Below are 22,822 nucleotides of genomic sequence, written 5' to 3' on the forward strand. Positions count from 1 at the left end.
ATAAATATTTGTGAAACTTAAACTGTTAAGTTAAATTAAGTTTGGCACAGAGTGGCCTCCATACTTGGCCCAAAGCTGACTCTATACAGAGTGAACTATGTAAAACTATGTAAACAACTATGTAAACAAAGTGAACTATGTAAGGTAGGAGAATACCCTTGTAACTAAGCAACTCTCAGCCAATCATAAACTGAAAGCTGCCAAATTATGCCCAAATAAGGCAAACAACAAACCGCACCAATCAGGTAATGTCTGTAAGGTATTTCCTGTTTTCCCCTGTTATAAACAGAGCTGACTGTAGATAGGGGCATTTGGAACCATCTTTGGTTCATGAGTGCTACCTGGTTCTAAAATCTTTCTCTTGCTCAAATAAACTTTGTTCAATTTAAAAGGTTTTTGTTTTGTTATTTTTGTTTTAACAATACACACATGAGTGTGTTGAATTACAGTAAGAGTTATTTTTTCCCCATTTGGATCACAGTCAAAACAGCAAACCAATGATATTTACAAGACATAGGGACTTAAAATATATATTTAAAAAATGTTTCTTTAAAAAGCCTGTCTCATTTCCAACTAACAAAAAGTTATAGCAGGTAAAATATTTAAATATACCTAGGGTTCTCTTCTTATTACATAAGGACATTTATAGTCACTTCAAATTCAAAAAGAAAAAAAGAAGTTAAGCTGAATTCTAAAAGGATTTTCATTTGTCTTCAATTTCTTGTAGACTTTACTCACCAAGGACATTCTGCAAGCTATGAAGTATAAATATGCTGGCTATTACATTACTATATAACTGCTCATTATTGAATCAGGAAGTGACTAAGCAATATAATATGCAATTAGGTTTCAATGAAGTTGATTCACCAAGAGATAATTGTAATCCAATTGTCTGCCACAATTGTAACTCATGAGACATGCTCATTCCCTGGCTCCTTCCCTTTACTCATGTCTAAAATATCATTCAGGTACTTAGCTAACAATAATAAAATGGCCAGGAATGAAATACTCTTTAAAAACGAACAAACAAAAAAAAACCTTTGCCAAAGATCCTTTATTATATCCTATATTATTAAAAGGAAAAATTTTACATTACCCTCAAAAGATGGAATAAGAATCTTCTTAGTTTATCATCATCTTGGTTATCAAGAATTGGAAAAGCTTTGGAATTTTAATATAAGGCAACATTTATATAAATATGATGATAACATTGTCAACAGCTTATAATACATAAAAAAGAATAAAAATGTCAATATATCCAATCAATGTGTAGGAAAATTTAGAAGGTGAAGTGGGCGTATAAATTTTGTCACAGTCATGGGAGGATGACATTATTTATCTTAAATCTGATGATACAAAAGGACATCAATGGGTTCAGTCAGCAGTACCAATTATTTTTGTTTTAATAGTTGTGAAGGTCCAATCTCAACTTTGATATGTACCTAATGACTATTTCCCAATACAGTGAAAAAAGGACAAGGACTACAGAGCCAAAAAAATCATACCACAACCATAGAGAAATTAAGTACCCTTTTAAAATAACCTTTTTTTAAAATTGTTTGCTTTATTTTATTCCACTCTTGTTTCCATAACAACATCAGAAAACAGCCATATTTCCTGTTTTACACAGCTTAGCTACAAGGACCCTTAATGAAGAGAAATCAAGGTAGTTTTATAAAGACAAATTGTTATCTAGTTACAATACTGTTGATAATGTATTTTTTACATCAATAACTTGTTATCTTTCTTCAAATCATATACTATATAATCAAACTGATGAAAGTAATTCATAGTTATTAACATAGATATTAAAATAAATATAAATTATACCTGAAAAATAGGATTATTAGGTGCAAACAGTTTCTCTGGATGAATCAATAAAGCAAACAGTGTTTGCTATCATCTAAGGTTATCTTTCAAATAGACAGTAATAGTATGACTGCTCTAGTTTGGCAAGAACACTGCTTTATAATATCAAAGATCTTTTAAAAAATCAATAGTCAAGGGCAATCAATCCGTTGTTTGGAGTTTTCTGCCCTTTGGATATGAAAATATCCAACCAATTAATAGTATTAAGAATGGTTCTGCCATTTCAGAAAATAATTTTCTCTTGGTCAAAAAAATTAAAAAAACACCCTTGATGTTGAGGGTTGGGATCGAGACAGGAGAACCCCAGGAGTGGGACAGGTCTTTGCCAAGGAGCAACCTGTGGACATGTCAGTTCACTGAGCAAAAGCAGCTCAACCTTGAGGGGGACATTCCACCAATCAGGGACATCTGCAAATAGACCCCACCTTGAAGCCTGAGAGCTACAGCCTGGATGTCTGCAAACTACCGGGGATTGTAATCCGGGGGCAGAGAATGATCAAAGGATGTCTGCCCAGCAGATAAGAGCAGTTTGGTATTCTAAGCCTCAGACAATGCTCCTATCTCTCTCCAGACTTCATGTCTCAGTAAATGAGGAACTAAAGTAGAGAGAAGTAGTGATCTCTCCGTTGCTGTTTGGATTATACGCCTTACTGATGACTCACGATTTTATCTTTAACTTTTGTATACTTAGCTAGTTTACTGTTACTCTAGGAGATCTTGAAACCTAAACTCAAGATATGTACATGTAAATCAGTCACTGATGATAATTGTTTGCTGAAAGAATAAATACCGATGAGGGACTCAACTTGTAGCCTCCTGGCTCACAGGAATGCTGGATAACCCGATTTCCCCATCTATACTTTGTGTCTGTCTTCTTTATTTCCAATCTCTTGCGAAGTTCCTGCCTGGGATAAGACCTGTTGGGAGAGTCGTGAACTCCTGGCACCTTGATATCACAAAGAGCCCCAGATTCCTCTTTTGAAGGCATAGGCATCATCTTCCCAGGAGAATAAAGGATGCCTGGAAAGAATGAGGGCTTTACTGTAGGTCTGATATGGATTCAAAATTTGTCTCTCTACTTACTAGTTATCTGATCCTGAGCAACTTTTTCAATCCATTTGATTCCTTAGTTTCTTCATCTGTAAAATAGAGATATTTCTAACTGTCTTCCAGGTTAGTGGGAGATTCAAATTAAATAATGCATATTAAGTAAGAAACTGACACCTGGTAAGCATTCAACCAACTTTAGTTCCCTTTCCTTTTTACAACTCAAAACGATGAACCATAAATATAAAATATTTCTAAAGAATATACATTTAAAATTTTTTATTTACAGGCAATTATTAATAGGGACAATGTCAAAAAGATACAAAATTCTCCATTGGTTACACACATAATCTCCATCAACCATTTCATTCTACTCATTTACTTGGCTTCAGAAACTCAAGGACAAAAATTAATGCAGTAGACTTCCTATTGATAAACATGTCCTCTTTATTCATTCTGGTATCTCCCCCACTGCCTAGTCCAGTGCCAAGTACATAAACACTCAACAAATATTACTACTGAACTGAGGCAAATAGCCCTATGTGCTTAAAAAACTCTTGTAGTACCGCCATGTTCTGGAAAAGTCCCAAAATGACTATGAGTCAGAAAAAGGATAGGTTATTAACTGTATGCCCAGTTGTAGGAAATCTAAATACAGATTACTGGCAACTGAATTCTAGTCCAAAATAGCTCTTGAAAGCAAAAAATAAAACCATCTAAGCATTGTAATGCACTGTCTTTTCTTTTGATAGAAAGAACACTTCAGCTACTTTTCAGAAATTTGTAAAAACTCAGATGTTAGGAAATTTGCCATCACATACATATAATATAATATGCATTAGACTAATGGGTCCTGATAAGGGCTCATCCAGACAATTTAAGAGCAAGTAGTACTCCAAAAGCAGGAATCACAAGCAAAACAGCAAATGTCAATCTGAGCTGCCAAAGCAGATGGAGAAAAAAGTAAGTTTAATTCTGTAAGAAAAATATCCCATTGCCCCAATTCTCCTGCATACAATAATAAGGAATATGTGTTTTTGAGAACAGTGCATTATAATCCATAAATGATATCAGATGACAAACAAGTAGATGCTAGGAAAAGATGAAGGATAAAATGGTATAAGTTTGGGTGGTATTCAGATTTTATGGATGACTAAGATGAAAACTAAGGACAATCACCTTTCCTTATGGTATTTTTCTTAAAACCATACAACCATTAGGCCACATGTAGTAAGTTGTAAAAGACATTACAAAAAAATAAGAAAGATTTCCTATCAGCCACAAAGGTCTAAAGAAGGGCAGCAAACAGTAAAACAAAACAAGAGGGCAGCTTCTGGTAGGGAAGAAAGGGAAACAGGAACAGAGGAGTGAATTTCTATGGATTAACATGAAGAAAGGAGGCCACAATTCTGCTTAGGGACTCACATCCAGTTAGGTTATAGCAATCACAGCCCACTTAGGATCCCTGCCCCCCTACAGGGATGAAGGCAAACTGAGGAAGCTAGAGGCCCTGGGGGAATGCAGAAGACTTACAGTGTAGGCCTGAGGGAGAACTAAAGGAATAAAACTCTTCCAAGTATTCAAGTGCATTCCTTCTGAAAGGTGAAATGAAGTTTAAAATTTTCAGTACTGGAGAGGCTGAGACTGCAGTACACCATGACTGGGCCTGTAAATAGCTGTTGCATTCTAGCACAGGCAGCATAGCGAGATCTTGTCTCTAAAAATAAAACATAAAAATTTTAGAAGCCACAAATTACTTGAGCAGTGTGATATTGTGGAATTCACTTAAATTCTGGAGGTACATTTTTCTCATCCATAAAACTATGGTCTTGGAATAAATTAGTGTAAGGTCATGCAACTATAAAATTTAACTCTTTGCACTCGCTTGCTTTTTTCTCAATTCCTTTATTCTACTCGGGATTTAATTTTTTAAATACCCCAGATTTTACAAAGCATGGCAGTAGAATAAAAAACTGGAGTTTCTTTTCATACAAACTTATTTGGATTTTTTTTAATTTCAAATTATTGGTACATTCAAAGAGTAATTTTAATCTCTATAATTTTTCATGGTGTGATTTTTTTGAAACATTTACCCACATGAAGACCTGGTTTACATTCACATGTTTCGCAAATATAAATTGTCTCTCTTCTTCCTCCTTTGATTTTTCTGTTAGAACAAACAACACAATCTTCGTGTTTTTTGTTAGGGTGAGGTGTGATTATATGGAGCTTTCCATCTAAACGTTGCTCTAAGTTAGTGGATAATAATCTACCCCTGGAAGTTAGTGTACCATTGTCCTTTCATGCTAATGAAAACAAGATACTGAAAAAATAGACAAAAATCCCCCCTCCCCCCGTGGTGAAACTACGTGTGGAGTGTAAAAGGTTAATGTTTTAGGAATCCTCTCCCCCCCAAAAAAATTATAGAGGTTAATAAAAAGAAAATATGGTTTTTTGTTTTGTATTATTTTCCCATTAAGTCATATAAGCAACACACTGTGTTCTAGGCTTCAAGGAGGAAATAAAGATGCTGCCTTGACTTCAAGGAATACAGAAACTAGTTAGTAGAAAGAAGACACTCAAGTTCATTTCCATGCAAGGCAGAAACAGGGTCAGAAAAGATACAAATAACACTGCTATGGAAATCTTTAAAGCTAAGAAATTAGCCTGAAATAAAGATAGCTTTCACTTACGTATTTTTCTTTCTGAGCTTCATTGTGTAGGAATAGAAAGAAGGTGGTGGAGATGAGGGATGTGGTGAAGAGAATGAATAGTGGGAGGAAAGGACAGAAACTGTCAAGAAAGAATAAGTGGTCTGTCTTGCTGGATATACAGGTTTCACAAAGGATCCAATGCTGAACAAGGCTAGAAATGTAGAATAAATTTATTTTTGTACCACAGACCACTGGAAAACCATCTGAGGACTTTAACGAGGTAAATGAACCTGGCATGGTCAATGGAAACGAGAAAAAGACTTGAGAAGTACTGGAAAGAATCAGTAGGATCTGCTAACCAACTGGACATAAAGGGAATGAGGAAGAAGTGAGAACTGAAGAAATTACAGTCTGTGTGCTAGGAAAGGTAGTCAATATTATTTACCCAAGCAGAAAACATACTCATTACATTATATAAATTCTCATTTTACATACAAATTAATGAGATGAAAGATGCAAGCTAAGGAGAGTACCTTAGGGAGGACCTACAATGAACTTTTGTTTTTAAAGGGGAAGGAAAGAAGAGAGGAAAGGAGGGAGAGAGACAGCAATAGGGAGGGAGATGGACAGCAACAGCCATCAGAGTAAGAAGGAAAACTTGGAGAAGTATAATATTAAATATTACAGGAGACAGCAATGTTAGTAGTACAGAGCGGCAAAAACTACACTGGCTTTAAAGAGTAAAGGTGGTGATATCTATGACACATTTCCTGTTTTAAAAGTATAGGCATTATTCTATAAGCAATAGGGAAGCATTTACACCTAGCAAAGGTAAGTTGAAAGAATTTATATTGAGAGACTACTGTGTATGCACTAGAAAAGGACATGAGGTCCTGTGGAGCAATAAGAGACTGAGGGGACAAGGGAAAAAAGGAGCAGATAGAAACATCAGGAAAATGAAAACACAAATAAGTGCAGTGGAGGTAAACACAAGTCTACCAAGAGAAATTGACCAAGAACAAATAAAGAGACTATCAAGTGAAGTTAGAAAAGGAAAAAGATGAAAACTAGTTCCAGACTTGATAATTTTGAGTTCCTAAGTGATGTGATCAGGTGGTGGAAACATAGTTATGGAAATACAGAAGTGGAGCAGGAAAAAGACAGCCAGTTACATCCCAGTATTTATCCCAGTCTTATTTTTCAGCTTTGGAAATCACAGCACACATATCATTCTGTGGTTTGCTTCTTTCACTTGATTTTATAACGGATATGTGTGTATATGCATGTGTGTGGCCATAATCGTTCCTTAATTGTTCTTATAGAATATTCCACTGCCACTAGACTACAGTTTATTTATCTGATCTGCTGCTGAGGGATATGTAGGCTGTTTCCAATTTGGGGCTATAATGAAAAGTGCTGCTATGAACATTCCTACAGATGTCTCTCATACACATATGCTCATGTTTTTCTAGGGTATTGACCTTATCTTTCAGGTATCTATAAGTTGAGCTGCTGGGTCAGAGGATAAGCACATGTTCAGCTTTACTAGGTGATACAAAATTACATTTTCCAAAGTGGTAACACCATCTTGGAGTGGACAGACTTTAATGAAAACTGGTATACCTAGCTTAGTTTTAATTTATATTTCTCTAAATACTAAGGAGACTGGACATCTTTTCTGTTTACTTTTCAATTTTCCACTTTTTGAAGTCTTTTTCTAGTTGATTTGTTCATATTCTTTACATATACTTGATAAGAGTCCTTTCTCAGTTATCTGCTGCAAATATCTTCCTCTAGTCATATGGTCTCTAACCACTCTCTATGGTTTGAGGCATACTGTCTCACTCCCCTTACAAAGTTTTCTCACAAAGAGTAGGTCTGAAACAATGTAGTTTATAAACTGATCATTCCCTTTCTTCATGGTCATCACTTTCTGTGTCTTGATTAACCACTTCGGTATGGCGCCCACCAGTCGTGAAACCTTGCCCACAGCCGGCACTCACAGTCCGCACAGTAGTGTGTGCTGTGCATTGATGACAAATCTGTTTTGCTCTTGTGTGATGAGGAAAACTTTAAAGCACTGAAAGCTTGTTTTACTTCACAGGCAGCTTTACTTGTAAATCACAATAGGTAACATATACATATATGTTTTCATTATATTATTTTTAAATGTTCACAATTTTATTTGATAAATGAAAAACTAGAAAAGTCAATTCAAAATTATGGACTAAAGTCGACGCTCTGCTATGCACGTTCATCTGTGGCTATCGACTACAGCTGACGCTCATACCGAAGTGGTTAAACATTACAAACGGTAAATTTTGTGTTATGTGTACTTTATAATTAAAAGATTAAAAAATAAGATTGATGGACCTTTGGTATGTTCATTAACCATTGATTATCTCTCAACAAACCACAAAGATATTGGTACTTACTATTTGGTGTTTGTGAGACTAAACAAAAGTAAAAGAAAGAAGGCACACACACACAAAAAAACCAATATGAGTGGTGAAAAAAAGGGACATGAGTACAGACACTACAGACATAAAATAGACAAAAGGATACCATAAAACAAGTTTTACGTCAATGTTTAGTCTGCTTGTTCTATCAGCTAATGAGACAATGAGACAAGTCCTAAACCCTTCCACTTCTGATTATGAATGTCTTTTTCCTCCTTGTATTTTATGCTTTTACATTATATATTTTGTAGTCATAGCACCAGATGTGTAATATTTAGAATTGTTTTGTTTTCATACCGAAGTGTTCAGTATACAACCTAATTTATCTCTAGCAAAGCTTTTTGCCTTAAAAAAAAATCTACATTAGTATTGCATGATCTACCTTGTTTCCATCTTTTTACTTTCAACCTTTTTATACTTTTATTGGGGGGGGGCAAGGTAAACTGTATAGTTGGATTTTAAAAATTCAGTCTGACACTCAAATTAATTTCTATATTTGGATTTATAGCCATCACTTTGTTTTCTACTTATTCTGTGAACTATGTTTTTCTGTGTTTTCTTCTTTTAGATTTTGTACTTTTCCTTATTTCATTCTCTAGGCTATTTTATAACTTTTTACCTCTATTTCTTTTAGTTGCTCTTCTTTATTATGACATATATGCTGACTAACTTTGGACTCTGAAAAGTTACATATCTTTACTCCCCTCACCAACAAGTACCTTAGAATACTAACCCCATTCTTCCTTCTTCTGATTTACATGCTGTCATTGGCATGTATATTAATTCTACTTTTAAAAGCCTATGAAACATGTTTACTGTATCATAAAAATCACTAACTGTTTAGATTATCTAAGATATTTACTACTTTTGTGTTTTTCATTCCTTCTTATACCTCAGGCCTTCCATCAGAGATTCACTTTCCCCTTGCCTAAAGTACATTCTTCAAAATTTCCTTTACTGAGTCCAGGTGCTGTGGCTCACACCTAGTACTTTGGGAGGTCAAGGTGGAAGGACTGCTTGAGTCCAGAAGTTTGAGACCACACTGGGCGATACAGCAAGACCTTGTCTCACAAAAAGTTTAAAAATTAGTCACATGTGGTGGCACATACTTGTAATCCCAGCTAGTCAAGAGGCTAAGGCAGGAGGATTGCTTAAGCCTGGGAGTTTGAGGTTGCAATGAGCTATGATCACATCATTACACTCTAGCCTGGGCAATAGGGTGAGATCCTGTATCCTATTAAAAAAAAAAAAAATCCTTTAGCGAAAGACTTCCTAATTGCAAATGCTCAGTTTTTGTCAGTATGAAATCTATGAATTTCCCCTGATTTTTCCCCTTAGTATAGAATCCTAGGCTTTTTCTTTTTACTTAAGATAACATCCCAATGTCTTCTGGGTGTGACACTATTAAAAGGTAAATCTGCCTTCCTCCTTTCAAAGGTCTTTTCTTTGTCTTTGGTGCTATCCTGTTTCACTGTAACAAGGCTAAGCGAGAATTTATTTATTTAACCAGCTTAGGTTCCTGTGCTTTTGAATACGTAGGTTAATGTTGTTCATGAGTTGTAGAAATTTTTCAACCGTTATCCTTTCAACTGCTGTGAATTCACCATTTTCTCTTATGAAAGGCCATTCAGGTAATTATTTAGATATTCTTAAATTGGTGTTAACATCTCTTTCATGATTTACAACTGTTTCTCTTGAATACAAGTTGAATAATTTCTTTAGATGTATATTCCAGCTCATTATTTCCTTCTTCGAGTTTATATAATCTGCAGTAAAATTCATCTAGTGAGGATTTTTTAAGATAAAGCTTCAATTAATATAATTTTCAATTCTGTAATTTCTAGCTTAAAAAATCTCTTTGGATATTCTTCATAGTTTCTGAGAATTGGAACATATTTTCAACTTGTAATTTTGTTTAAACATATTAAGTACTTATTTTATATTCTCTGTTTGATCATTTCTATTTCCTACCAAGTCTGCTGCTGAGTCCTGCTCAACATGCTTAGTTTCCTTATGTTTTTATTTTTAACTGTCAATCACTCTACTTACTTAGAATTTTATTTCTGTGAAAATTTTCAGCCCTGGGTTAGACATGTTTCTCCAAAAGAATTTGTATTTGCTCCTACAAGAATCTTGGGATATTTTTGTCAGTCTGTCATTATGGGGATAAATCCAAATTGAACTGTCTTAGAGATTTTTCTTTTGGACCACCTAGATGGTATTAAATTCAAACTGCAAATCACACAAGGGTCAGCTGGTTGCTCAATCTAGGCAGTGATCTTAACCCATATTTACTTCAACAAGGTTTTATCTACACTAATAGTTTTTGAAGTGTGGTCCCCAACCAGCAAAATCAACATTACCTGGGAACATCTTAGAAATGCACATTTTAAAGGCCTCATCCCATGCCTACTGAATCTTAAACTCTGTGGATGTTGCTCAGCCAGCAATCTTTGTTTTAATAAGCCTTCCAGGTGATTCCAATACATATTAAAAACTGAGAGGCATGGAGAAAATGAATTTTCCTTGCAAGCTTAGAAGGATAGTGAGGTTGGTGGTGGTTTCCAGTTTAGTCCTCTGAGCTTTAGGGGAAAGAGGGAAGACCTATCAGACTCATCACCTCCAAAGAAAGATCTTATTTCCTTAGGTTCCTCAATGCTGAGGCTGAGTAAAAGAAACTCCAATTTAAGTTTTAGCAAATGCCCTCTGGGTAAAACCAGTTTAAATGCCACAGAATTAACTTCCCAGACATCCTGTACCTTCACACTAGGTTTTTTCTCTAAGAATTTTTTACTCAATGCTTTAACAAGGATTTTTTAAAACCTTAAATTTGAAATAATTATAGATTCAAAGGAAGTTGCAAAGGTAGTAACAGAGATCCCTTGTACCCTGCACCCAGATTCCCCAATGGTTACATCTTAATGAATTGTAGTATAAAATCAAAACTAGGAAGCTAACATTAGTACAACATGTGTATAGCTTTATATCACTTTATCACATGTGTAGACTAGCGCAAACCACAATCAAGGTACAGAACCATTCCATCATCACAAAGACTATCCCTTTATAGTCACACTCACGTCCCTCTTTGTTCCAACAATCCCAACCCCTAATCCGTGACAACAACTAATCCATTATCTGTTCTCCATTTCTGTAATTTTCTCATTTCCAGAATGTTACATAAATGAAATCATACAGTATGTGACTTGAGAGGTTGGCTTTTCTCACTCAGCACAATGTCTTTAACCCTTTGCACTCGGATGTCGAGTGTGGATAATGTCGAATGGATAATGAGAAAAAAGCAAGCAAGTGCAAAGGGTTAAGATCTACTCAAATCTTGGCATATACATCACATCCCTTTTTCACTGCTGAGCAGGATTCCACGATATGGATGCACCACAGATGTCCCAAAGATTTTCTACCACATCTTTTAAAAGTGTTATAGTTGTACAGTTTACATTAAGAATGATCCATTTAGGGTTAATTTTTATATAAGGTATGAGATTTAGATTGAGGGTCATTTTGTTGACTGTGGATAACCAACTATGCCAGCAATATTTGTTGTAAAGGCCATCCTTCCTCCATTAAATCTCTTTTGCACCTCCGTCAAAAATCAATTGACCTTACTTTTGTGGAGCTATGTCTGGGTTGCTAGTCTGTTCCACTGACCTATACATCTCTCTGTTCACTAATACCACACTGGCTTGTTTATTGTAGCTATAAAATAAGGCTTAAAATCGAGTAGAGAGATTCCTCCCACTTTTTCTTTTTTCAAAACTACTGGAAAAACTAGCTACTGCAGTTTCTCTGCCTTTCAGTATAAAATTAGGATAATTTTGTCTATATCTACAAAAAAAATTTTCATGGGATTTTGGGAAAATAGACAACTATACTATGTTCAGTCTTCCAATCTATGAAAACATTATGTCTCTCCATTTATTTAGGTCTTTGATTTCTCTCAACAGCATTTTAGTTTCCAGCATACAAGTCCCATACATGATTTGTTAGATTCATATTTAAAAATTTCATTTTGTAAGCAATTCCAAATACTATTGTAATTATAATTGCAGTTTCCACATGTTCATTGCTAAGGAAGACAATACAATTAATTTTGGCATATTTGTTTTGTATCCTGTGATCCTGCTGAGCGTATTAGTTCTACAAGAATTTTCATAGATTACTTGGGATTTTCTACATAAACGATTATGTCACAGCAAAAAGTACAGTTTCATTTCTCCCTTTCCAATCTATATGCCTCCCCTCCCCCCATCTTATTGTCCTGGCTGGAACTTCCAATACTATGATGAGTAAGAGTTGGGAGTGTGCAAATACTTGCCACCTTGTTTCCAATCATAGGAGGAAAGCATGCAGTCTTTCATCAAGCATGATATTAACTATATATTTTCTGTGGATGTTCTTTATCCAGTTGAGGAAGTTTCCTTCTATTCCTAGTTTTCTAATAGTTTAAATCATAAACGGTGTTGAACTTTGTCAAATGCTTCTACAACAATTGATAGGATCATGTGATTTTCTTCATTATTTTGTTAATATGGTACATTGACAGATTTTCAAATATTAATCCAACCTTGCAGCCCTGGAATAAAGTCCACTTGGTTATAGTGTATAATTCTATTTCTATAATGCTGAATAATATTTTCTATAATGCTGAATAACATTTTCTTAGAGTTTTTTACATAAGTACTTATGAAAAAGATTGGTCTTCTTTATTGGTAGCTTTATTTTTTCATATTTTCTTTGGTTTTGGTAGCAAGATAATACTGGCTTCATAAAACAGTCCAGCAGAGACTGTGTACAAACAGTGCAAATTCTTCTTTATAATTCTGGTAGAATTCTCCAGTGAAACCATGTGGGCCTGTTTTCTTTTCTTTTCTTTTCTTTTCTTTTCTTTTCTTTTCTTTTCTTTCTTTCTTTCTTTCTTTCTTTCTTTCTTTCTTTCTTTCTTTCTTTCTTTCTTTCTTTCTTTCTTTCTTTCTTTCTTCTTTCTTTCTTTCTTTCTTTCTTTCTTTCTCTTTCTTTCTCTTTCTTTCTCTTTCTTTCTTTCTTTCTTTCTTTCTTTCTTTTCTTTCTTTCTTTCTTTCTTTCTTTCTTTCTTTCTTTCTTTCTTTCTTTCTTTCTTTCTTCCTTCCTTCCTTCCTTCCTTCCTTCCTTCTTTCTTCTTTCTTCTTCCTTCCTTCCTTCCTTCCTTCCTTCCTTCCTTCCTTCCTTCCTTCCTTCCTTCCTTCCTTCCTTCCTTCCTTCCTTCCTTCCTTCCTTCCTTCTTTCTTTCTCTCTCTCTCTCTCTCTCTCTCTCTCTCTCTCCCTCCCTTCCTTTCTTTTATGCACCTTCCCCTTGTTTATTTATTTATTTATTTATTTTTTGAGACAGAGTCTCACTTTGTTGTCCAGGCTAGAGTGAGTGCCGTGGCATCAGCCTAGCTCACAGCAACCTCAATCTCCTGGGCTCAAGCGATCCTACTGCCTCAGCCTCCCAAGTAGCTGGGACTACAGGCATGCGCCGCCATGCCCAGCTACTTTTTTCTATATATATTAGTTGGCCAATTAATTTTGTTTCTATTTAAAGTAGAGATGGGGTCTCGCTCTTGCTCAGCCTGATTTCAAACTCCTGACCTCAAGCAATCCGCCTGTCTCGGCCTCCCAGAGAGCTAGGATTACAGGCGTGAGCCACCGCGCCCGGCCTAGTTATTTATTTTTTTTTAGAAACATGGTCTCACTCTGCCACCAAGGCTGAAGTGCAGTGGCAAGGTCATTGCACATAGTTCACTGCACCTTCACACTCCTGGCCTCAAGCAATCATGTTGCCTCAGCCTCCAAAGTAACTGGAACTACAGGCACATGCCAACATGCCTGGCTAATTTTTTTTACTTTTTGTACAGACAAGGTCTCACTATGTTACTCAGGTTGGTCTCAAACTCAGGGGGGCTCAAGTGATCCTTCCACCTCAGCCTCCCAAAGTGCTAGGATTATAGGCGTGAGCCACCACCACCTCTACCAGCCTTTCTGGGACTGTTTTCATTTTAAAATTATAAATTAGATTTCCTTAAAGGTCATAGCACTATGCAAATTATCTATATCACTTTGGGTGAGTTGTGGTCATATTTTCTGAAGAATAAATTCATTTCATCAAAAGTTGTCTAATTTATTGGTATAGAGTTTTTAAAATAATATTTCCTTGTCATCCCTTTTGATGTCTACAGGGTCTGTACAGTTAAGCAGCCCAAATCTGAAACTTAATGAGCACCAACATGTGTGCAAACGAAATGCTTACTTGGGGCATTTTCGCATTTTGGATTTTTGAATCTGGGATGCTCAACCAATGCAAATTATTCCCAAATCAAAAAAAAATATGAAACACTTTTGGGTCCCACACATTTCAGACAAGGAATACTTGTCTTTTGGTAATTTGTGTATTTTGTCCTTTTTTCTGTCAGTTTTGTTAAACCTTTATCTGCTGAGTTTTTTATTTTGGTTATTGCATTTTTCAGTTGTAAAATTTCCACTTGGTTATTCTTTATATCCTATATTTATTCACTAAGACTTACTCTATGTTGAGAATTTCCATTTTTTTCATTAGTTTCAAAAACATTCATAATTGGTTGTTGAAACATTGTCTTGATGGCTGCTTTAAAATTCTTGACAGATAATTCTTAACATTTGTGTTCTTTCAGTGTCAGCAGATATTAATTATCTTCTATAATTTGAGTGAGACTTTATGAGAGATTTTCCATTGAAACCTGGATATTTGGGTTATTACATTAGGAGACTCTGGATCTTATTTAAATATTTGATTATGGTAGGCTTCTCTGGCACTGCTCTGGTGGAGGAACTGCCAAGAGGAAGATGGAAGTGCAGGTTCTTCACTAGGCTTTTGTAGCCCATAGGTGGAGGGCGAGGGACAAAAAGGGGAACTCATACTCAGCCAAGGTAGGAGAGTTCTGGTTCCCTTCCGCTGGTCACTGCTTCCCACATGATCTCCGGTGACACTACGGAAGGAAGGGTCGTCTTGTTACAGCCTGAACAGTGTGAAAGTCTAAGTCCCCACTTGGCCTTTGCCAATTGGGGTGATTTTTTTCTATGTCCTCTGGCTGGAGTGGAATGGTTATTTTCTAAAATTTTTATGTCCTGCTAGGCTACCTGTTTCCTGGTTTCAGCTAGAGTATAAATTTTTCTTGGGGCTTTTGTCTGTGCCCAACATTTCAGAATTGCCAGCTTCTCCACACCCATTCTATGTGAGGCACTATATGAAAACCGAGGATTTTTTACCATTATATTATTTGCATCCTGAGCTGATCCACCTTCTTCTCTCCACTTTTCTCTCTTAGCTGTACTCAGCAGGAATAATAGGAGAAAGTACATCTATCCTACCTTGGAAGCAAAAGTCTGTACTGCATTACTCTTAAGTTTACTTGTATTTTCTTCAGGGTTAGGCTGGATAGGGAGAGGTCTGTAAGTTGTGTGTGTGTATGTGTGAAAGAGCAGGGGTCGGGGGAGAGGAGAATAAGATCTTGCACTCAAGGGAAATGTTCCTAATTCATCTCATTCATTTGTCTCCTTCTGACTCTACAAGTACTTGGTAATTTTATTTCACAAAATATTTAGGATTGGCTTTCTACCAGAAAATGACAAAAAGCCCAAGAATTGTACACTGGCTGGCTCATTAGTCAAACTGAGAAGGTACCCATTAGTTGAGAGGGTCAACCACAAGGGAACTAAAGTGGATAATTCACAAAAATAAATATTGTATCAAGCCATGGAACTGGGAGTTCCTGACAAGTTTACCTAGATCTCTAATTTGATTTCCTATGGTCTTGTTTACTGTCTGCATACTTTAAGAAAAAAGTATGTTAACGTTTCCCATTATGATCAATAAAAACAGACCGTCTCTATTCTGCTGGTCTTAGGCCTGAAATTCAACCACATCTTAGATTAATATTGTAATTCTTGGATTCCTCAGCAATTTCACAATGTTTTTAAATGTTCGTACCTTTTTTTAAAAACTTTTAACTTTTCTGTATCACTTTGTTTTAGATAATTTTCTTTTAGAAAAAGTGTCTACTTAGACTTTGTTTACTGACTCTGTCTGGATATCAGTGGACAGAAAGACAGAATGCAAGACGTGCACCATCACATAACAACCTTAACTATAATTCCTTAACTCCTACAGCATTTTAACTTCCCTTGTCTCACAGTAATTCTAATTACATAATCTTGGCATATTTATATACATACTATCTCCCCATGAACTGTAGGCATGTGAAGGTGGAAAAATTGTAATTAATCTTTTAAACGCTCCCAAAGTATTTAGCCTGTTGCTTTGCTTATAGAAGATATTAAAAAATATACTTTGAATTTAAATTAATCAGGAAGATTAATGAGAGTAGGGAATATATCAACACTGAGATCCTGGTGAGAAAACAGTCTGCCTATTCAGAAATATATGGTAAGAATGGCCACCACCAAAATAGTCAATCAGGTTCTGATGTGAAACTCTCCAAAGTAGACATGAAAAGAAGAGATGCTTTCATTAAGTACATGATGAAAAACTAATGAATAGCAGGAAACAACAGCAGATAGCCACTCTGGCAATAATCTTAAACAGGTGTAGCTCTTTAGGAATAAAGACAACAAGGAGTTATAAACAGTACCAGAATCTATAAAATCAAAAGTAGCTCACAAAATTAGTACAGTCTTAAAAATGTATATAGAAAAAGCAAATCTGTTACCCTAAACTTTCTAAGCTTCATCTGGATCATATTTACTTACAACAACTTTCAAAAGTGACCAACTATAGTTGCCTCTATGGTCAGAGGGGACCTATAATGAGAATCAAAATATTATGTGATCTTTGTTTACAGATAGTTCTGTACTTTACCAACTATTTAATATGTGCTATTAAATACTACTCGCGTAATACTCAAGTGAATCCTGGCTAAGTCAGAGAGACTCAAGGTACACCAGAAATGTTTAAGGGGTAATCAGTCTAAGATTTAAACTACTGCAAACCTACATATCAATTAACCTAGATTTGTAATTGATCAATCTATTACACATATTCCCAGATATTTTTATGTTTACTACCATCTTTTTTTTCCCTGCCTCATTCCACTTCTGGCTTTTTTACTACCTTTACTGTCTTCTCTTGAAACAGCAAAATCAAAAACCTACAAAAGCTGCAGTGCTTGCCTTGCGAGGCAAGACAAAACTTCAATCAACTGAAGCTTTCACTTAAGAAAGGACACTGGGCCTAGTGCCTGCCACGTCAAAGAAAAGGGCATTCAAAGAAAATATTTAAAGCCCAAATGCCCACTATCATCCCCATGAAGTTTCATACCTCTGTGACCTTCACCCAGGCCTCCACTCCTCCCCAGTCCTCCCAGATCTTTCTATGGAGCCATTAGAACTGCAGCTCCAAATTCCCCTATACCATTGCTCCTCAATTTATGATGGGATTATATTCCAAGTCAAAAATGCATTTAATACCCTCAATAAACCAATCATAAAGTCGAAAAATCATAAGTCCAATCACTGTAAGTCCAGATGCTCCTCAACTTACAATGAGGTTGTTCCGATAAACCCATAGCAAAGTCAAAAAAATTTAAGTCGAGCTGTCATAAATTAGCATCTGTATCCTTAATTTTTTTTGGCAAGCATCTGTTTTGCCTCTTTTTTTTTTTTTTTTAAGAGACAGAGCACTCTATCATTCAGGCTGCAGGGAAGTGATATGATCATAGTTCACTGTAACCTCAAACTCCTAGAGTTAAGCAATCCTCCCACCTCAGCCTCCTCAGTAACTAGGACTAAAGGCACGAGCCACCACACCAAGCTAATTTTTAAAAAATTTTTGTTGAGACAAGGTATCACTATGTTGCCCAGGCTATTCTCCAATGCCTGAGATTAAGGGATCCTCCCACCTCAGCCTCCCAAAGTGCTAGGATTATAGGCATGAGCCACCATGCCCACCCTGTAGCTTTGCTTTGAATGAAACCTTGCTGCTATCTCAAAATACCGCTTCTCCTACTGCCCTCTCAAATGGTGCTACAGGTATCCTTACTCCTTACTCCATCATTCCCCAACTCTAAGACATACTCAAAACCTTACTCCTTTAAAGCTCAAATTAACTCAGCTATAGCTGTTCCTCTCTTTGTTGCTATGATCTACCAGTCTCCTAGTTATGCCCCTCACTGAGTGAGGACATTCAAACCTAATTAAAGGTATCCCCTTTACCCTAAGCCCTGCTATCTCTCTGGGTGATATCAATATCCCTGACACCAAACTCTCCAAAACAATGAGCTTACAGTTCTTTGACATGCTCATCTACAGTAACCTACCCCACCTCCTACCCCTAGCCACCTATTCACATGGTCACTACCTAGATCTGGTCACCATCTGAAATTGATCCACTTGTAGAAAACATAGTTCAGGTATTATACTCTAACCACAATTTCTACTTCTGGTAACTTGCTTTACCACCATCAATATGAATACTGTTTGACCTCAAGATGGTCTCTAGTACCTGAACTTTCTACCTTTTCCCCATCTATCCTCTTTTTACTAGATTCTTTTTTTAGGCAATTTAAATTCCACACTCCATCCTGTTAAAAATACTCTTATCAATACCCCAAATTCCTTAGATTCCTGTCTTGCAAAAGACCAACCCCAGATGAACCCAGATATCTACTTTCTCCATATCTACACCAAACTGCAAATAGGAAAGGTAACAGATTAGGGGCTGCATTAGATTCTCTCCTAGGAGCTTAAACTCTACTATAAATTGCACATGCAAGGGATCTAGGTTGCGCCTCCTTAATGAGAAGCATCATTTAATGCCTGATGATCTGAGGTGGAGCAGAGGTAGTGATGCGAACACTGGGCAGCGCCTGCAAATACTGATTATCATTAGCAGAAAGGTGTGACTGCACAATAAATGTAATGTGCTTGAATCATCCCAATTCAAGTGCATCCAATCCCCATTATTTCCTTTCTTTCACAGAAGAAAAGCGATCAAATATGAAGTCTTACAACTTTACCAAACACCTTATTCACTTAACACTCTCCAATTTGCCTTCTGCGTCCATGAAACAGGCCTCTCTGAGGCTACCAATGGGACATTTTTTTCAATTCACATTTAACTTGATCTTTCAGAAGCACTTGACGTTGTTGATCAACTGAATCCTTGAAGCATTCTCTTCCCTGTATGGTAGGCTGCAAGATGCTCCCCTGAAGATATCAAGGGGTACTAATCTTTGGAACCTGTGAATGTTATATGGCAAAGTGTTGGCAGATGTGATCAAATTAAGGATTTTGAGATGGGATTATCCTGGATTATCTGGTGGGACCTAAATGCCATAATGAATGTCTTATAAAACAGGCAGAGGGACATCAGACACACGGAAGAGGCAATGTGACCATGGAGGCAGTGACTGAAGTGGTCAAGTGGGGACAAGTCAAGGAATGCCAGCAGCCACCAGAAGCTGGAAGGGGCAAGGGACAGATTCCGTTCTAGAGACCCTGAGGGATGATATCCTGATTTCAGCTCAGTAATGCGGATTTCAGAATTCTGGCCTCCAGAACTGTGAGAGAATAAATTTCTGTTCCATCAAGCCAGTAAAATTTTGGTAATTGTTAAAGCAGCCATAGGAAACTAATACAAAATAACTTTTTTAATAATTCACTGTCCTAGATTTTCTGAAATCAGTTCTTCTCAGGCATCTTTAATGATTCATGGTCCTCTCTACCTGGACATTAAAAAGGGGAATTCCTCGAAAACCAGGACTTCTTTTCTCTTTCTACATTCCTCTGCTCTGGTTAATCTCATCCGCACCTACAGCAATTACCACCTTGATACAATAAATCCAAGTGTGTATCTCTAAGTTTGATCTCTCCTCTGATTTCACACCAAACTGCCTACATGTCTTTTCCACTTGGATATCCCAAAAGTACCTCAAATTCAACATATCCAAAAGCCAATCCTCTTTCAGTGTTCTTACCTCAGCAAATGGTACAAAACTACGTACCTACTTACACTAGATCCTAGGAGTTATTCTTGATATCTCATTCTAGTCCCCATGTAAAAACAAACAACAGGTTGATTTTACCATTGTCCCTCTAAATATCTCTTGAACCCGTCCACACTACCATATTTCAAGCTACCATGAACTCTTACCTGGACCACTGAAATAGTTTCCTAACAGATCTGCCATACTCTATCCATTCTTCACACTATCAAAAAACTCTATACATAAAATTATGTTTTCAAATTTAAAATCAGATCACTCATTCCTCAATGACTTCTACTGCTCTCTCAAATTTCTAAATGTATAATAACAGACTTTTTATAAAAAATAAGATTCTGAATAACTTTTACTCTTTTGTGATCCAGCCCCTGCATATTACTCTTGTCACATCTTTCGCCATCCTCCAAAACTCAGTTCTCTGCAGTCTAACCACTACATCAGCCTTCCCTCAGTTCCTTGGAATATGCAAGGCTCTCCCCTGATAGCTTCTGAATGAACATGCTTTCCCTCAGCCTGGACTACTCTGCTCATGTCTACTCAATCTACTTCCTTTTCCTTACTACTGAGCTCCTGCTCATCTTTCAAATCTCAAATTTCAGTTCAGCTACCACCTTTCTCAGAACGTTTTTCCCTGACCGTCTAAATTGGTTTCTCATACACTTTTATGGCACCATGTTCTTCTCCTTATACTTATCAGCATTCTATTTACTTATTTTTACAATTAGTTCTCTTCTTCACTAGAATATAACTCCAAGAAAGCAGGGAATGCTTGTTGTAGTCACTCTATATTTTGAAAGCCTAAGCATAGTACCTGGCATATAGGAAGCACCAAATAGTATTTGCCAATTGAAAAATAAAATCTATTACAGTTTGAATACACACACACACACACACACACACACACACACACATTTTTTAGGTTGATGTAAAAGTAATTGTGGTTTTGGACTGTGAATTTTAAATCATTATAACTAGGCGCATCTTTATTAATCAAAATAAGAACCATTACAACAACACATTTTTGCCAATAAGTTTATTATTTGTCAATAAGTTTGTTTATTCCCGTAGTGTAAAAATCCTTGCTTCGGGATTCAATGAACTCTTGGAAAGCATTTTCTGCATCCTGCTGATTGTGGAAGGGTTTTCCCTGCAAAAACTTGTCCAGATGCTTGAAGAAGTGGTAGTCAGTTGGCGAGAGGTCAGGTGAATATGGCGGATGAGGCAAAACTTTGTAGCCCAATTCATTCAACTTTTGAAGTGTTGGTTGTGTGATGTACACTCGGCCGCTGTTGTGGAGAAGAACTGGGCCCTTTCTGTTAACCAATGCCAGCTGCAGGCTTTGTAGTTTTTGGTGCATCTCATCAATTTGCTGAGCATACTTCTCATATGATACTGGTTTCGCAAGGATTCAGAAAGCTGTAGTGGATCAGACCAGCGGCAGACCACCAAACAGTGACCATGACCTTTTTTTGGTCAAGTCTGGCTTTGGGAAGTGCTTTGGAGCTTCTTCTTGGTCCAACCACTGAGCTGGTCATCACTGGTTATCATATAAAATCCACTTTTTGTTGCATGTCACAATCCAATGGAGAAATGGTTCGCTGTTGTTGCATACATTAAGAGAAGACAACACTTCAAAAAGATAATTTTTTTGATTTTCAGTCAGTTCATGAGGCACCCACTTATCAAGCCTTTTCACCTTTCCAATTTGCTTCTAATGCTGAACCATAGAATGGTTGACATTGAGGTCTTCGGCTTCTCGTATAGTTTTAAAATAACTTGATAATTGCTCATTGTCAACAATTGGTCGTTGTCAACTTCCAGTAGTTGGCCACTGTGCTCATCTTCAAGGCTGTCATGTCCTTTACAAAACTTCCTGAACCAACACTGCACCATACGTTCATTAGCAATTCCAGGGCCAAATGTGTTGCTGATGTTGGGAGTTGTCTCCACTACTTTACAATCCATTTTGAACTCAAATAAGAAAATCACTCAAATTTGCTTTTTGTCTAACATCATTTCCATAATCTAAAAATAAATATAAAATAAACAGCAAGTTTTACTAAGTCATTAGCAAAAAAAATAAAGCAAGAAACATGCATTAAAATAATGTATAACATAATCATACTTATTTAAGAATGTATTCCAACATCAAAGGCAAATTTCAACAATGCTAAAACCACAATTACTTTTGCACCAACCTAAATATCTTCCAATATGTTTGGAACCAAAAGTGTTTCAGATTTAGAATTTTTTCAGACTTCGTAATACTTGTATTATGTACTTGCTGTTTGAACATCTCAAATCCAAAATGAGCATTTCCTTTGAGCAGCAAGTCAGTGCTCAAAAAGTTTCATATTTTGCAGCATTTCAGATTTCTGGATTTGGGGTATTCAGTCAAGTATGAGTGCCCTGGAAGCCACCTAACCTTTCTTCCTTTACCTTTTGCATTTAATTACTAAGGCTGTCAATATGTTTTAATCCAAACCCACAGCTATTTAGATTCTCCTAAAATAAAAAAAAAATTTCCCTGTCCAATATTACCCATTATATATTGAATAGGATTTGTTTCTATTAAAACTGTAATTCTTAAGGCAACTCTAAAAAAAAATGAATTAACATAAATTCTGTGTTTGGTATGGTGAGTTTGGTATGGTGGGTAGATCAGATTTACCCAAAAAGTGAACAAAGTATATGAAACTGTTGTCAGACACTGGACAACAAAGAGATTAGGATTGCGACCCCTGAAAAAGGAAGAACAAAT

The 22,822-nt window shown here is 36.3% G+C and overlaps 1 protein-coding gene across 7 annotated transcripts in view; it reads right to left on the minus strand.

The window, feature by feature from the left end:
• LOC142860949 (mitogen-activated protein kinase 8) overlaps nucleotides 1-22,822 on the minus strand; it is a 134,578-nt gene that overhangs the window by 80,349 nt on the left and 31,407 nt on the right. The window contains exons 2-4 of one of the 7 annotated variants that reach the window (XM_076010237.1): nucleotides 14,963-15,030; nucleotides 4,450-4,633; nucleotides 2,953-3,008 (exon numbers count right to left, since the gene is read on the minus strand). The exons of 4 other annotated variants lie outside the window; for them this stretch is intronic. The gene's annotated coding sequence lies outside the window, so the exon portion shown is untranslated. Of the gene's footprint in view, nucleotides 1-2,952; nucleotides 3,009-4,449; nucleotides 13,178-14,962; nucleotides 16,295-22,822 lie in introns of those variants that run through there. 2 more of the 7 variants (XM_076010239.1, XM_076010238.1) reach the window with 2 other exon arrangements.

The sequence above is a fragment of the Microcebus murinus genome, chromosome 14 (assembly GCF_040939455.1).
Source record: "Microcebus murinus isolate Inina chromosome 14, M.murinus_Inina_mat1.0, whole genome shotgun sequence".
NCBI classification, from domain to species: domain Eukaryota; kingdom Metazoa; phylum Chordata; class Mammalia; order Primates; family Cheirogaleidae; genus Microcebus; species Microcebus murinus.